At 40.6% G+C, this 15,153-nt stretch overlaps 1 long non-coding RNA gene across 6 annotated transcripts in view; it reads left to right on the plus strand.

Annotated features, from left to right (window-relative positions):
- Positions 1-15,153, plus strand: part of LOC134473176 (uncharacterized) — a 61,049-nt gene that overhangs the window by 42,035 nt on the left and 3,861 nt on the right. For all 6 annotated transcript variants that reach the window (XR_010043277.1, XR_010043276.1, XR_010043279.1 and 3 more), the window contains 2 exons: positions 5,182-5,293; positions 8,038-8,202. This is a non-coding gene — a long non-coding RNA (uncharacterized LOC134473176). The remainder of the gene's footprint in view (positions 1-5,181; positions 5,294-8,037; positions 8,203-15,153) is intronic.

The following is a 15,153-nucleotide window of genomic DNA, read 5'->3' on the forward strand; positions in this document are numbered from 1 at the left end:
AATCAGAAAAATACTAAAATGAATTGTAATGAAAACATAATATATAAAATACTGTGATGTTCCACCAAAGAAATATTTTAGAATAAATTTATAGCAGAAATAACTATATTAGAAATAAAGGAAAGACTGAAAGACTGAATACTAGTGACTAATTTTTCAACTTAGCAAACTAGAAAAAAGAACAAGTTATACCCAAAGCATATAGAAAGATAAAAATAACAAAAAGCATTTAAATACTAATTAAATACAAAACAAAAAGACAACAGAGAAATGATAGAAGTCAATATTGATTCTTTCAAAGAGTAGTAAGATTAATAAAACTCCAGGAAGAATGATAAAATAAAAGGAGAACACAATTTACCAATGTCAAGAATAAATTATTCAATAGTACCAAAGGCCTTACTGGTGTTAAAGACATACTAAGAGAATATTATGAATCATTTCATGGCAGCAAATTAATGATTTTCAATAGTTTAAGTAAAATCCTTTAAAAATGCAACTTGCCAAAGTTGACTGAAAATGACATCAAAATGAAATAACTTCAAATTCATTAAATAATTGTACTTATAATAAAGAAAATTTCCAGCCAAGAAAATCCCAGATCTATATGGTGTCACTAGTAATTTCCATAAAAAATTTATAGACTAAATAGTACCACATTCCCTAAATATTTTAAAAATCAGAGGGCATTTCTCAACCAACTTGTAAGATCAGCATAAATTTGATTCTATAATCTGACAAAGAATCTAAAGAACAGACTATTAGAGAATAATAGCGCTGATGAACATAGATACTGAAATTTTAAATTTTAAAAATATTTTTAAAATATTAATAATCAAATGTAATCTTTTAATATAATATTTTAAAATCTAATATTTTAAAAATACTGTATCAGAACTAAGTTAGCTTACCTCAGGACTCCAGTGTTGCTTTGATATTTAAATATAATTTGTAACATAGAAAAAAAAAGTCATACAATTTTCTCAATAAATTTTAAAGATTCCTTTATGAAAAATAATCACTGAACAAATTATATTGCACTTTCAAACAAGGATATGTGCAAAAAACCCCACAACCAGAATCATGATAAATGATGACATATGAAATACTTTGACCTTCAGATCATAAGCAAGATAAGAATGTTTACTTTCACCATTTCTATTTAGCAACAATAGGTGATTCTAGCCAATGCAACAAGGTAAGAAAAGAAATAACAGGCACACAGATTGGAACTGAAGAAATAATATTGTATATAATCACATTATTATGAACATAATATGCTACAAGGACTTTATAAAAATACTACTATAATTCGGTAGATTTAGTAAGGGAAAAATTATATATATTTATCTATACATATGTATGGGTAAATATATACACAAGATAGATAACTATACTACTAATCTCTGCTAGTTCATCAAAAGCAACAGTTTGTTTTTTCATTTTTTGATTGTTTGATAACTTTTTATTCCTAAATCTTGTAATCTGAACAACTACTTTTAAGATAACAATAAGAAATATATTGAATAGTGTTAATTTCCCATTATTTTTTGGAAAATCTACTTCATTTTTATCTTTTATTTGTTTTTAAAATAAAAAATTGTTAAAAATGAAATACAAATTCAATACCAAAAATCAACCAATCACTATCCATTAGAATTAAAATTCATAACTAATAATGTATAAATACATTTAAAATCATTTAAAAAGCTGTTTCAGTACATAAAATACTTCAGAATATATTTAATGTAACATAAAATAGAATTTTACAAGCTAATTAAAATTGCATGTAGAAGTGCCAAAAAGTCTTAGAAAATTAAAATATTTTGAAAAATAAAAATAAAAAGCCTTATTTCCAAAATTAACATAAATCCCAAGAAATAAGAACAATTTTTTTCGAAACACATGTAGCATACTGATGGAACAGTATTTAAAGCCTACACTCCCAAAGATCAATCATCAAATTATTATTGTGAATAGTGACAAACACAGCCACGTGCTGCAGAACCTGGTGGTGAATGAGGGATTTCACACACGATGGTTCACGGGAAGATTACATTTCCTAGCGATGTTGTGACCATTTCAGTTTAATAAGTAAACTCTCTGATGGCATCCAATGACGAGTCATGCTAAGGACACATTCCTCTGGAGTAACTCTCATTTGTTAAACAACTCATTAATATAATTCAACACATGGGAGGAGCCGTTTACTTGGGAAACACATCTGCTTTCCTACTGAATGCTGTAAGAAAAAAGTGACATGTTGTGATGGTTAATTTTATGTGTCAACTTGATTGGGCTATTGGGTGCCCAGGTAACTGGCTATCCATTATTGAGAGTCTGCTTACAAGAGTGATTCTAGTTGAGATTAAAATTAGTGTCAGTAGACTGAGCAGTGTCCCTTGCCATTCTTAAGGTGAGAGGGCCTCGTGTAATCATGAAAGCCAGAATGCAACAAAAAGGTGAGGGAGGAGAACTCTTTGAGCTGGCACACACATTGGTCATCTACTTTCATACTGATTTCACTGGAATTCAGGGCATTGGCCCAGGAAATATACCATTGGCTCTTGTGGGCTTCTAGCTTGTCAGCTGTGGATCTTATAACAATTTAGCCTCTGTATATCTTTTCTTCATGTCCTTGGGTTAGGGAGTGTTCTTAGACTGAAACAAAAAATAAATAATGAAACACAGAGGCACAGAAAGAGAAAATCCAATCAAAATTCCAAAATTTTGACTTCATCATAATTAAAACCTTTGCTCTTCAAAAGATAGCAAAATTAAAAAATCAAGCTGCAGAAAAAAAGGAAATATTTTCAAGGCGTGTTTGCTGGAAGACTTTTACCAGGATCCACAAATGATGAAGCAATAGGAAGACAAATGTCTCCATTTGAAATATCAACCAAATGTCTGAACAGATGCTGCTCAAGGACTTCCGGGAGCAGCAATAAACATAGAACAGGGTGCTCAACTTCAGCGATGTTCCACGGGGGAGAGGCAAAGGTCATTAGGAGCCTGAGCTGAATCCACACAGAGACACATTTTCTACCCGCTGGGATGGCTGGAATTTGAAAGACTGGCAGGGTCACTGATGGTGCTGGAGAGCAACTGAAATTCTCCACTGCAGAGTGAGGTATAAGATGGTTAAACTCTTGAGAGAGTTCCCTGTGTAAACACCGTGTGAACCAGTAATTCATTTCCAAAGGAACGATTAATTCCGATGGAGGTGGGTACACACACACATACATAGAAAGATTCATACATGAGTGCTCCAGCAGTTTTATTTACAAAAGGTTCAAATTAAAAGCAACTGCAATGCCCATCCACAGCAAACAAACTGAGATGTAGTTTCACAACACAATACTAACCAGGAATAAAAACATAGAAGTGTGACATCTCATAAGCCTGGATGACTTCCACTAGTATTGTGCCGAGTAAAAGAAACCAAAACTAAAAAGATGAGCTTAATTTATGGTGAGGGGAGATAGAACACACCCCACAAGGAATACAGAGCAGGAGGGGAAATGGAGGAAATTCACAGGATGTTCAGAACATTCTTTTCTTGTGTAAGCTGGGGATTATTTGAATGCATACATTCATCAAAGTGTATCAGGACGCTGGGAGTGTAGCTTAGTGGTATAGCGCCTGCCTGGAAAGTGTGAGGTCCTGAGTTCAATTCCCAGTACCAAAAGCACCCATTGAAATTTTACTTTCCAGTGTATGAAAATTGTATGTTAATAAATAGTTGGTTAAAAAAGATTGATTTGCATCAACAATGTAGCCTGAGATAATTTCCATTTTTTCCCAACAGGAGATACATGTGTGTGCAAGCATTGTGTATATACACAGGTCTCTGCTGCTCTTTGTCTACTGTGCATGATGGAAAGAACCAAAGTTTCTGAATACATGGAGATGCAATTTATTGGCAGGATCTTAAAGATATTTCATTTTGAACATAAATACATCTTCTTATGACATTGATATAATCTCACTGCCATAAATGAAGCAGTCCCCATATCTGTGGATGATGTGTTCCTCTAAGCACATCTGCAGTACCAGGGGGAGGGGATTCTGATTAGTGGGCCTGGGAGGGACTGGGCTGGGAGAGCCCAGTAATCAGAATCGGCAAAGATGGGTTGGGAATCTGAATTTTTGACAGATTCTCCAGGTGATTTCTGTCAGTCTGAAGTCTAAGAACTATAGCTGTACACAGCCCCTAAGACAAAATCCATCCCCAGCAAATCCCCACTAATTAGCAACGGAAAACAGCTGTTTGCATCTTTTCCATATAAACTTCAGGTGATAGTTAATTGCTCCTCTTCTGGCCCCTTCTTTCATGCCAAGGGTGTCCCAGTCCTGCACTCAGAAGCTCTTTGCTTTGGTTTGCATTCTTTCCTGTCTCTGCAGGAGCCACTGACAGCAATTAACGGGAGAGAGCTTTGCATGTTGCGAAACAAACCTCCAGCATACTAAGTACAAAGAAACTCTCAGGAGTTTATTGTCCTTTATTTTTATTGTGGATTTGGTTTTATTTTCATAGTTTGATTCCAGATTTTGTCCCAGTTCATAAGCAGATCAGTAAGTTCTTACTGTTACTTATTTATTTTCCATGTGGGGTTTTCCTTGATAGCTGTTTATACATAGAAGAGAATGGAAGAGCAAAGACACATTGGATTCCAGGCTTTATATATTTTTTCGAATTTAATTAAAAAATTTTTGTGGTACTAAGGATTGAACCCAGGGCTTGTGTACTGAGCTACATTCACAGCCCTTTTTAATTTTTTATTTAAAAGAAATTTTTGAGGGGTACCAGAGATTGACCTCATGACCTTGCATTTGCCAGGCAGACACTTACGCTGCCGAGCTAAATCTCTGCCCCTTCTTTTTATTTTTTCTTTTGAGGAAGTGTCTCAGTAATATGCCAACCTGCCCAGGATCGGCTAGAATCTATGATCCTCCTCCTTCAGTCTCCCAGAGGGCTGGTGTTAAAGGCATGCACAGCTATAAACACCTTTGTTCATCTTTTCAGAATAAAATACTTTTTAACTTTCCTAAGCATTGGTCTGTTGTGACTGTTGTTAGCCTTGAAGATAGTAGTGGACCCACTGGCCCACATTTTATTGTTTAGCTGCACCAGGCTTGAAAATATTTCTCACTGTTTCTTCTATGTGCTCTGCCCCACAGCTGCACTGTATCCACGGGGCCAGGCAGCAGGCTTTCCACGTGCTCGCCCCCAGCTTGTGCTATCACTCCTGAGAGACACACTGCTCATCTGCAGACCCCACTCTCTGGACAGGTTTGGTGTAAATAGTCTGTGCTTCTATTTTTCCATTGAATTGTAAATAAGAAAAGAAACTGAAGTACAGTTGGAAATATCTTGACAATGATATATTTAATCTCAAGATTTTCTCCTGGTTATTTTGGAAAACAGTCACAAAGATGAAACATCTGTTGACTTTTATTTCTAATAAGTTGTCCTACGTGATGTGTGTGTGTGTGTTTGTTTAAATATAAAAAACGTCATAGCCCTTCAAGAGTGATATTTGCAAATGCCATGGACCTAGATGAATATATAGCCAGGGTAAGAAAGTCCTCAGAGTGGAGAGAATAATCAGTCCAAGCCTACATGCCCTTTGTTTAAGAAGCCAAAGTAGTTGAAGTTTATATTTTAGAAAGTTTTAAACATTTGTCAAATCAAGTAGACATAATATAACCATCCATTCAAAAATTTCTCCAGATAGTTTTAAGCTACCACCCAAGGCTAGTACTTTAAGTGTTTAGAATCATCCATTCTAATAAAGACTGATTCAGACTCCAAACTATTGCATGACTCTTGATCTGGCTTCCAAGAAACGTGCATCCTCCCCTTTCCATCTTTCTGTTTGTACACTATGTCCCTCCGTTAATCTCTGAGTTTCTTTGTATGTAAAGTGGAGATGATAATTACTGCAAACTTCCTGTGGAGTTTATATAAAGTTTAATTGGTTAATTAGGCAAAGTGTTTTGAGATCTCCGAAGGAGGAGCTTTCAGACAAAGACATCAAGACATCATAATAAATTTTGTGAGGTTCTGCGTTATGGGTGGGATGACCCCTGCCTTCAGAGGTCACCGGGAAAGGGCTCCCAGGCATAAGCAGCATGACAATGATCTGATCTTTCCTACTGCTCGGCTCCCTGTCCTGTTACCCTTGTTCCCTGTTTCCTGGCTCCTTACATGCAGAAGCCTTAAACATTGAGCAACCTTCTGGCTTGGAGAAAAACTAAGTGCATATTTGCCTATATTCCAAACCCCAGATGACGTATACTTCCAATCGGGCAGATGTGGTCAGCCGTTGATTAGACTCAGAGGAGAAGAAATCAGAGGCATCCCAAACAATATTGAGCAGGAAGCCAGGAGAGCAAAGGTGAAGAGACACACCATCTCTGCCTTTCCCATCCTTCAGCTTCCTTTCCTCTGGCTCGGCCAAGTTTCCCCTTCTTCCTGATAAGAAAACTTCCAAGTCTTTTTCTCTGTGGCTTTCCTTGCATGGACACAGGCAAAGCTTTGTGTGTCCAGGGTTAGCCCATCTTTCCCATTACCTTTGGAGCTCTCATAGCTGAGCAGGAATTTTGCATCGTGCTCAATAAGTATTGCACTTTCAATAACTCAGAGACTTATATACCTACTAGTGACTACCCAGGCTCCTTGGTATTTCTACTCCTATATCCGATGGCTCCCTCTCTGTTGGCTATTACATTGAAAATTGCCAACTACACTCACAGCATCATAGAATAATTACATTGAAAGGGGAGCCGGGGAGCCTTCTGTCCACCCTGCCTGACTGCAAATAAACATCTCCTCACGCAATTCTGCAGAGTGGGACCCCGCCTCAACTCTAGTCGTGGGGCTCCTGCCCCGTGTAACACACACTTCTTCCGTGCTAATGATTAGAGCCAGAAAAGGCCTCCCGCTGGTTTCTCCTCTTCATTGTTAGTTTTCCCCTCCAGAGTACTGTAGGACAAATAGGAACCCTTCCACGTGATTTCTCCTGATGCCTGCTCATGACAGTGGGGTGGTCCTAGCTCCTCACCTGCCTCTCGGTGCGAGATCCCCTTGTTCTCTGACACGGCACACGCTTGATTCGCACTGAATTGGACCACTCCAAGGCCCTTGACTTTTCCATGTAAATCACTCTGAGTCTACTGCTTCCGCACCTTAAACCTACAGAGATGATTTTCCTTTTCTGAGGCTGACAGGGACGTTAATATTAATTGCCTTCAAACTTGTTTTCTCTTAACTTACGCCTATTATTCAGGCTGTTTTCCAGCCCTGATCTGCCTTAACTATTCCTCTGAGCTCTAAGCCATCACAGATTTGATGTCTGCTTTCTAGAAGAGTCAGATTGGTTGGTGAGAACCACTAAAGGAACAGGGCCCTGGTGCACAGGCATGAGAATCTCCCCAGAGAGAGGGTACAGCTGTAGTAGCCAGCACTAGGCCCACCTCCTTTGGGTCCCTTGTCATTTTCCTGCACACTGGCACTGCCTATGTACTCGTGCCACCTTGCTCATGGAGGGGCATCCCTGGGAGCCATGGTTTTCTGGGGCAGCCCTTGTTTGCTCCTACACACCGGCTGTCTTTACCTCCTGGGCATCACTCTGGGTGTGGCCCCTACTGTAAGCAGAGCCCCACAGGATTCAGCCACAGGAGCCTTTGCGGCCTTTGCCAGATGAGGAATTGTTCATGGCACTGGCCCCTGGCATGCGTGTACGTGTGTGCATTAATTTTACCTCCAATCAACAGCCAGCACCTAATCTGTGCATGTAACCACTCTTGAAGGTGGTGTGATCAAAACCAATGGGAATGTTTGAAAAATTAGACACGGCTATTACTCCCTCCAGTCCCCTTGCACTTGAACATCCTTGTTCTGTCATTCCCCATCCTTTCTGAAGCAGTTCTGAAGTGCTCTTTGTGAGAGTCTTTAATTGCACTATTGTAGCTGCCTTAGTGACATAAATTCAATTCAAAATGTTTGCATCTCACAGTCATCTTGATTTGCAGGAGGGCGGGAAGTCACATGGAGCCGTGGCAGATAAATACTGTGGATGAGGAGTCGCGGTGTTGTTTTTACCAGCCTGCCTGCCTGTTGGATGACCCTGGGCAGCAGCATTTGCCATGTTTCTCATTGCACCTGATAAAGGCACTTATGTTGGATTACACACATACGTAAGTATCCCTGGGTTTCGTTTATAGTAATATCTCCTATTGATTGATCTATGTATTCTGTCAAGTCTATACTGACAGAAAAATATCTGGTAGAGATAGTTCTTCCCTTGTCCTGTTCTATTTAACAGTGAGGTGTGGCTATGTATTCAGTTTGAAGATTTTCTCCTTAATAGAGAATAGATCAAAAGTGGAGTAAAGAAATCTTGTCTTTCTATTGTTTATTTCCTAATGTCACCATATATTCTCCCAGTACTTAGATTATTTCTTTTCCTTTGCTCTAAGTCTAACTCCACAGCGCATTTTGAATATTAGTAGTATTTTTTACACATCATTAAGAAAAGCATCATTCCTATTTTTACAACTGGAAGGTGGAATCCATCAAAGTAAGTATCAAAGGAATTTCAAGGTGGGGTGTGCAGTCTGTATTAGGAAAGTGCCCTCTGTGTACTGCTTCTGACCCAGCTCACCCCAGCTCTGCCACCTTTCTGTGCTCCTACATCAGCTGCCCCTCCACGCTCAGATGCTTGAGTACAAGAATTTCCAAGCACACTGTCCTTCCTCCGGCTCACAGATCTGACTTAATGGAACAGAGTAGAATTTTCCATTGCCATTCATTAGCCTTGAGTCCCTTACTTAGGATTCTATCCTTGCTGTGGGTGTGTGACCACACCTATAATTCCAGGTGGGTCAGTAGGATTATAAATTGGAGCCCAACCTGCGCAACTTGGCAAGACCTGTCTCAAAATTTAAAAATAAAATAAAGAAGGGGGTGGAGGATATGGTTCAGTGAAGGCCCTCGGTCTCATCCCCAAGTACTGCAGAAAGAAAGAGAGAAAGAAAGAGCAAAGCAATTTGAACCCTCCCATTTGGTCCTCATGTATTTTTATTTGACGATGATGAGTATTTGTTCTTACTATTCTTATTTATAGATCATAACACCTAATTTTATTCACTTTTTGTCTCATGGGATCATATAAATCAGTGTATACCACTTCATTTTTTTCAGTGTGATAGAGTTACAAATATACATATAAGTGTATAGGAACACATATATGTACATGAAAAGGCAGGTAATGCTATATCTGTGGTCTCTATTATACTCAGATTTCGAGTAGTTTTTAGTTATCCTCTTCTTTTTTCTCAAATGTTAATGTTATGAACTAATAGATTTGTAGACTTCATGCATACTTCAGATGACCTTTCACCCACTCCCATGATCTGCTGTAAATGAAGAAATTGAAGATAAACGTTTACATAATTTATTCATGTTCACAGAACCAGTTAAATCGAGTGGGCTAAAGTTTAATTTACAGCTTTTAGTGAAACAAATATTTCTTTTAATTTGCTGAGTTGCTCATCTAGCCGTCATCACCTGAGGAACAGGTGGTCATGAGAAGACACAAAGAATGACAATAAAGCCACATGTTACCATCCTGATATGTGAGCTAAACATATATGGGACTATCATCAGCTAAAAGAAATATTTTGACTAACTTTTAGAACTGCTGAGTAACTTTGCTATCTATACAACACCTGTCCTTTGTTAACTAAAAGACCAAATTGGAAAATGACTGAATGTTTTAGAGACAGAAAGCGGGCAGCAGGGTGAGGGGTGAGTGAGACCAGGACTCTCGAGCGCTGGGGGTGCGTGTGACCATGTTTACCGTATCCTCTGTTGCTCTTTGAATGGTGTCTCGTATTGGTGGATGAGCTGTCACCATAGACCTGCGGGGCTGAATGCTCAGGGAACGCCACTTGCTCTGTCATATCACAGGTGTATTTTAAAAGTTTCAGCAATACACTTTGGAAAATTCTCTGCAACCTAAGCCCAGCAGCAGTGATTGGTGGCAGGTGTGGCCAGCTGTTAAGGGTCGGTGGATTACATGCAAGTCGTTCAAAGGACAGAGAGATTTTCTTTTCCTAGTGGAGGGAATGAAGGCTCATTTCTGGGTAGAGGCACCATTTGCTTTGATATGAAAAGAAGAACATTCGGCGTTTACACCCAGGTTTGAGCTGGACCAGATGAGTGGCAATTCCAACATCAAAACCAGGCTGAAAAAATCCTAAGATGACCATGCCTTTCCCTTCCTTTTTCCAGGAGACCTGAGCCACTGATTGCCTGATTTCCCTGGTGATCTCACTAACATGTGTCTTGTTTGCTTTCAACTAAACAGTGAAAAAACTTGACAACACCCAAAGTTAAGAAGCTTCTTATGTATCCACTGGTTACTTTAAAAGTCTTTTCACATTTTTCTTTGTCATAGATTTTTAATACAATTTTGTTTCCCATCAAAGATGATAACTGGTTTTCCTAGTCAATATAAATTCATAGGTGTACACTTTAGATAGGTAAGAACTTTTCAAGGTAGAGATGGCTTGAAGTAGAGCAGGGTTTTTTTCCCCATTCAGAGATTGCTAGTAGAACACCTCCAAGGGGATCTGGACATAAACGGTGGGGAGCAAAGCCAACCCTGTTGTAAGAGAGATAAACATCTAATCGTTATGAACAGATTCCAGGTGATAGTGCAGAGGCTGTATGTGACCTCTTCCATGATATGAAGAAAGAGAATAATGTCCTTGTGATCCCACCTTATTGTGAGACAAACTTGAACATTAGCCTTCACCCTGGAGAGCCAACTTTTCTAGCAACCTAATTGAAGGAAATAGACTTAGCGATTTGAGCTTTTCCCAAACCAGAATCAACTGGGGTTCTTTTCCTACTTTCTGACATATCAGCAAATCATTTTTATGAGCCCTTATGAGATGCATTGAGCCATTAGGGGAGAGTCAGGGGGCAAGGGTGCCGTTTACCAGGGCAGGCTTAAGCAGGGAAGGAGAGGGCAGAGGGGAGGAGGGCCCTCATTAGGGCAGGCGGGGGATTCTGCGCCTGCCTGACTGCATTAAGCTCACACTGGTGTTGGTGAGCACAAAGCACAGGGCCACAGGTGCTCTCTGCTCCAGAGTCTTCAAAGATCAGCCTCAAACGTTTCTATTACTATAAAGAGGATTAAAAGGATTTAAAAGCATAGCAGGCCTGTCCAACCGCAGACATATTTGCCAACATTTGCCAATGGACAGAAAAAGGGTAGTTATATCAGCTACACGTCCCGGTACTGGGAGACATTTTCAGAGTTCTTTTTTCGCTTCCTTTCACTTTCTTCCTCCCTCCCTCCCTCCCCCCCCCCCTTTTTAATAGCCACAATGTAGAACTGCAGCACTTTCAACTGGAACTCATTAAGAATTCATGGGGCAGAAAATGTAAGGGGTTCTGGAAACTTAGACTTTGAAAGGCCAGAAGCGAGCTATAAATAAGCTGCTGCTGATACTCATTTTCCCCGTGGTTAAATCCACGTATTGAACCAGAATGCAAACGTGGAGAAAGCCAGGTGACTGCTGACCTGACCTGCAGGCTGAGTTTCCACAGAGGGGCCGCTGAGGTTTACGGATTCAGTGGCTACAGAGGTATCACAGCAGCCATCACACAATCTCAGAAATCACTTTGCCATCCTATGCAGCCACAGATATCGACAGAAATCACCCACAGGTGCTGGTGTTAAAGCCAGGCATCTGTAGTCATTGTTAAGGTGCCATTGTCACTGCTTAACATGAATGGATTTTAACATCAAATTCCAGTTTCTTTGCTTTCAACTGTGCCATGGTTCAATACTGTCACTGTAGTATTTCTAATTTCCTCACAGAGCACACTGATTTTCAATAAAGTGGGTAAAGGGGCAGAGAACGACATCACACTGTGTAAACTCAGGTAGCTCAAATATCCTTTCTGCATTTAGCCAGTCTGCTGATCAAAGAGAGGCAATGGTCACGCCTCAGAATCTACCAGAGTCAGAATTTCTGTAAGATGAACAAAGCTGGGACGAAAGAGGACTTGTGGGCATACACTCATAGATAAGATGTGCGAGCACACCCCGTCTACCTCCTCATTTGCACACTCAGGTCTCCCATTTACTGTTTCGTCTTCCACTTCTAGGGTGGTGAGGTTTACACATGCTTGTGCGATGGAAGTCAGTTTTGGAGGACACTGCCATAAGTTTTATGTGACTGTCTTATCACATGTCGGCTATGAGAATTCCCACTATGGGTCCACGGATGCTGTGGGTTTCTAGATCAAGCTCAAAACTCCATGCCATGAATTGTGAGCAGATAGTATATGAGACATGATTTTCCAAAAAAGAAGTCCTGTAGTTTTTATCTTAAAGGAGTTTGTTACTTTGAAAATATAACAAAACATTATTCTGTAAGTATTATTATTTGTAAGAAATACAATTCTATAAGCTCTAAGACCATGACGCAGAGGGTAAGCTTCAGGCTGTTTTTCTAAAATGCCTTTTCTCCTGGCTCTTCTTCTGAATTTCCCTTTCCTCTGATTCATCATCTACAAAATAATACATATTTGGAAATTAAAGAATATGTTTTTAACAGGTTTTGGTGATGCCCAGTGTTAGCTGTTGTCTTATTACAGAAATGTTAGCTGGCACCATGATTTACAAGAAAAAGGTGATAGCACAAGATTTCATTTTTGATTAGCTTGTGATTTGGAAACTAGAGGTCAGACAAAATGCTACAAAAAGGCAAAAGAAAAACACTACCAATGAGATTATAAGGGGATGTTTTTAAACGCCACAGATATAAAAGTACAATGTGCTGCAGTGGAAGAGAAATCTAAGAGATGAGAGGAAAAGAGAGGTCAGGAGTTTTGGGTAGAATATCTGGAGGCTGGGGTGAGGGAGTGGGCTTCAGGTCCAGAAGGCTCCAGAGATAAACTGGGCAGGTGGAAGGGAGGATGGCAGGGAGTCCAGACTGCTGCTAGAGTTTAGAGTCGGCCTGCAGCTGATGGGGGCCCAAGCGATTCTGAGCAGGAAAATTACATGATGACCACAATCAATTCAAAGCAGCAATTTGGCTGAGGTGAGCAGGAAGGAGCCCTGTGAAGAGGGAGCGGGAGCTGTGGTAATAATCAAGGTGTGAGGTGATGAGGACCTGCCCTGGTGTGGCGGTGTTTGTGGAAGGTGTGCAGGGATATTGGACCCACCTTAATTGCTTATTTGCTACAGTTTCACCTCCCAAGCACAGTTTGCCTTGGCCACTAACCCTTCCTGACTCTGAACTGTTCATTCCAGTCTTCCTGCAGAGAAAGGAAACAAGAAGGAAGGGGAAAGGAAGGAGCAGGGTGGGAGTCATTGGGGCAGGTACACCCTGGCGGGAGCACCAGACTGCATTATCCCAGGGGCCGGAGGAGCTGGGAACGGGCGATTGTTGGAACTTACTCAGTTTAGGAGTAAATTCCTTAGAACTACTACGACTGAACAATGAGAGAGAGACTCTCTTCTCCTCTTTATTCTGGGAAGAGGTGCAAGATAGATAGGATAGAGACAGAGACAGAGAAACAGAGACAGTGACAGAGAGAAAGACAGACAGACAGAGAGAGATAGAGAAACGAGAGAGAGAGAGAGAGAGAGAGAGAGAGAGAGAGAGAGAGAAACACACACAGAGAGAAACAGAGAAAGAGAAACACACACACACACACACACACACACACACACACACACACACACACACAAAGTGCTCTTCTAAGACCCGTTCAGGATCACTTAAACCACAGCTGCAGCTGTCATGTTCTTTGATGAACAGGTCACCCTAAAATAAAGTTTTACATTACAAACACACAGAAATATAAACATAAAGAAAATTGAAGTAGAAGTTTTGTTGAATATTCCATTTCTACTCTTAGTACTTGTATTCTGGGTTGTTTTGCTTTTCCTAATCTATTAAATGTGAGATTAGGTTTTTCTAATACAGTGTGGTTGGGACTCACTAAATTGATTTCTTCATCCAAAACTGGATCGCAAACTGATCTCGATCAACTGTGGACTTCTACAAACCAGGCATGTAGAACCGTAACCTTGAGATTCATGAATTCACAGGTGACTGGGGAATGCTGTTGTCCTCTTCTGTTGTTAGCCACCTGGCTCCCCCAAGATTTTCTCCTCCTGGGAGTTTCATGGACAAAGAATGAGTAGCACTAGTTGTCCCAGGACGTTCACAGAGCTCGGTTTCTACCCCATCTCAGATTCAGAGCCAGCCCGGGGACAGTGCTGCCCATAGGCTGCTGACGCCTTCCCTTGGGACACCACCCCAAGGCCTCCTGGAGGCTGAGGCTGCTCCCTTGGGAGGCCTAGCACAGACACAATGGCCAGAATTGGTTCAGACACTTTCATGTCTAGGCAGATTCCTAATATTATCCTTGGCTCCAGTGCACCAAGGCACACACAGTAATAACATTCTTTACCTATAGGTAGCTGTAATTTCAAACTGGGTGGAATTCTTTCCTACCTTTGAAACCACAAAATAAAATCAAAGAAATAGGATCTTTTGCAAGCTGGGCCTCAGCACTGATGAGGGGAGGTGAAAGGCAGGCACGTGGCCTCAGCTGGAAAATGACTTTGAAAACGTCTGATTTTAATCAGAGTCACCCGCTTGTCCTGTCTACGAGCCCCTCTGACACGCTGACACTTCCCCGAGACTCAGCATTCTGGAACCGCCCAAGCAGAGAGTGAAAAGTGAACTCAGGCTCTGAAAATCATGCTGGTCTAAGGGGACCAGTCTTTCCACAAGATTAGCTACTTCTCAATATTCTGGAAAGAAAACGTGTAGAGTCTCACTTCCTAGAGTAATGCACCCCACCAGAGGACACAATTACCCCTGAAGCTGATAAGAGGTCATTCGTCTTCGTCCAGAAACAGTGGTCCACTGAGGACCCAATTTCCAGTGGGTCCCGGATGCTTGACTCTGTGTGGTAGAGTGTCTGGAGCATGGCTGTGGATCCCTGGTTCCTTTGCAGCCTGCAGTGTGGTAGACACAGCGCTCAACTCCCAAGTAGCACCCTCAGTCAGATAGTTCTAGATACAGCAGCACACTACAGTGCTACAGACT

Source organism: Cavia porcellus, unplaced genomic scaffold (assembly GCF_034190915.1).
Source record: "Cavia porcellus strain 051 isolate PalLab524CR breed Dunkin Hartley unplaced genomic scaffold, mCavPor4.1 scaffold_26, whole genome shotgun sequence".
NCBI classification, from domain to species: domain Eukaryota; kingdom Metazoa; phylum Chordata; class Mammalia; order Rodentia; family Caviidae; genus Cavia; species Cavia porcellus.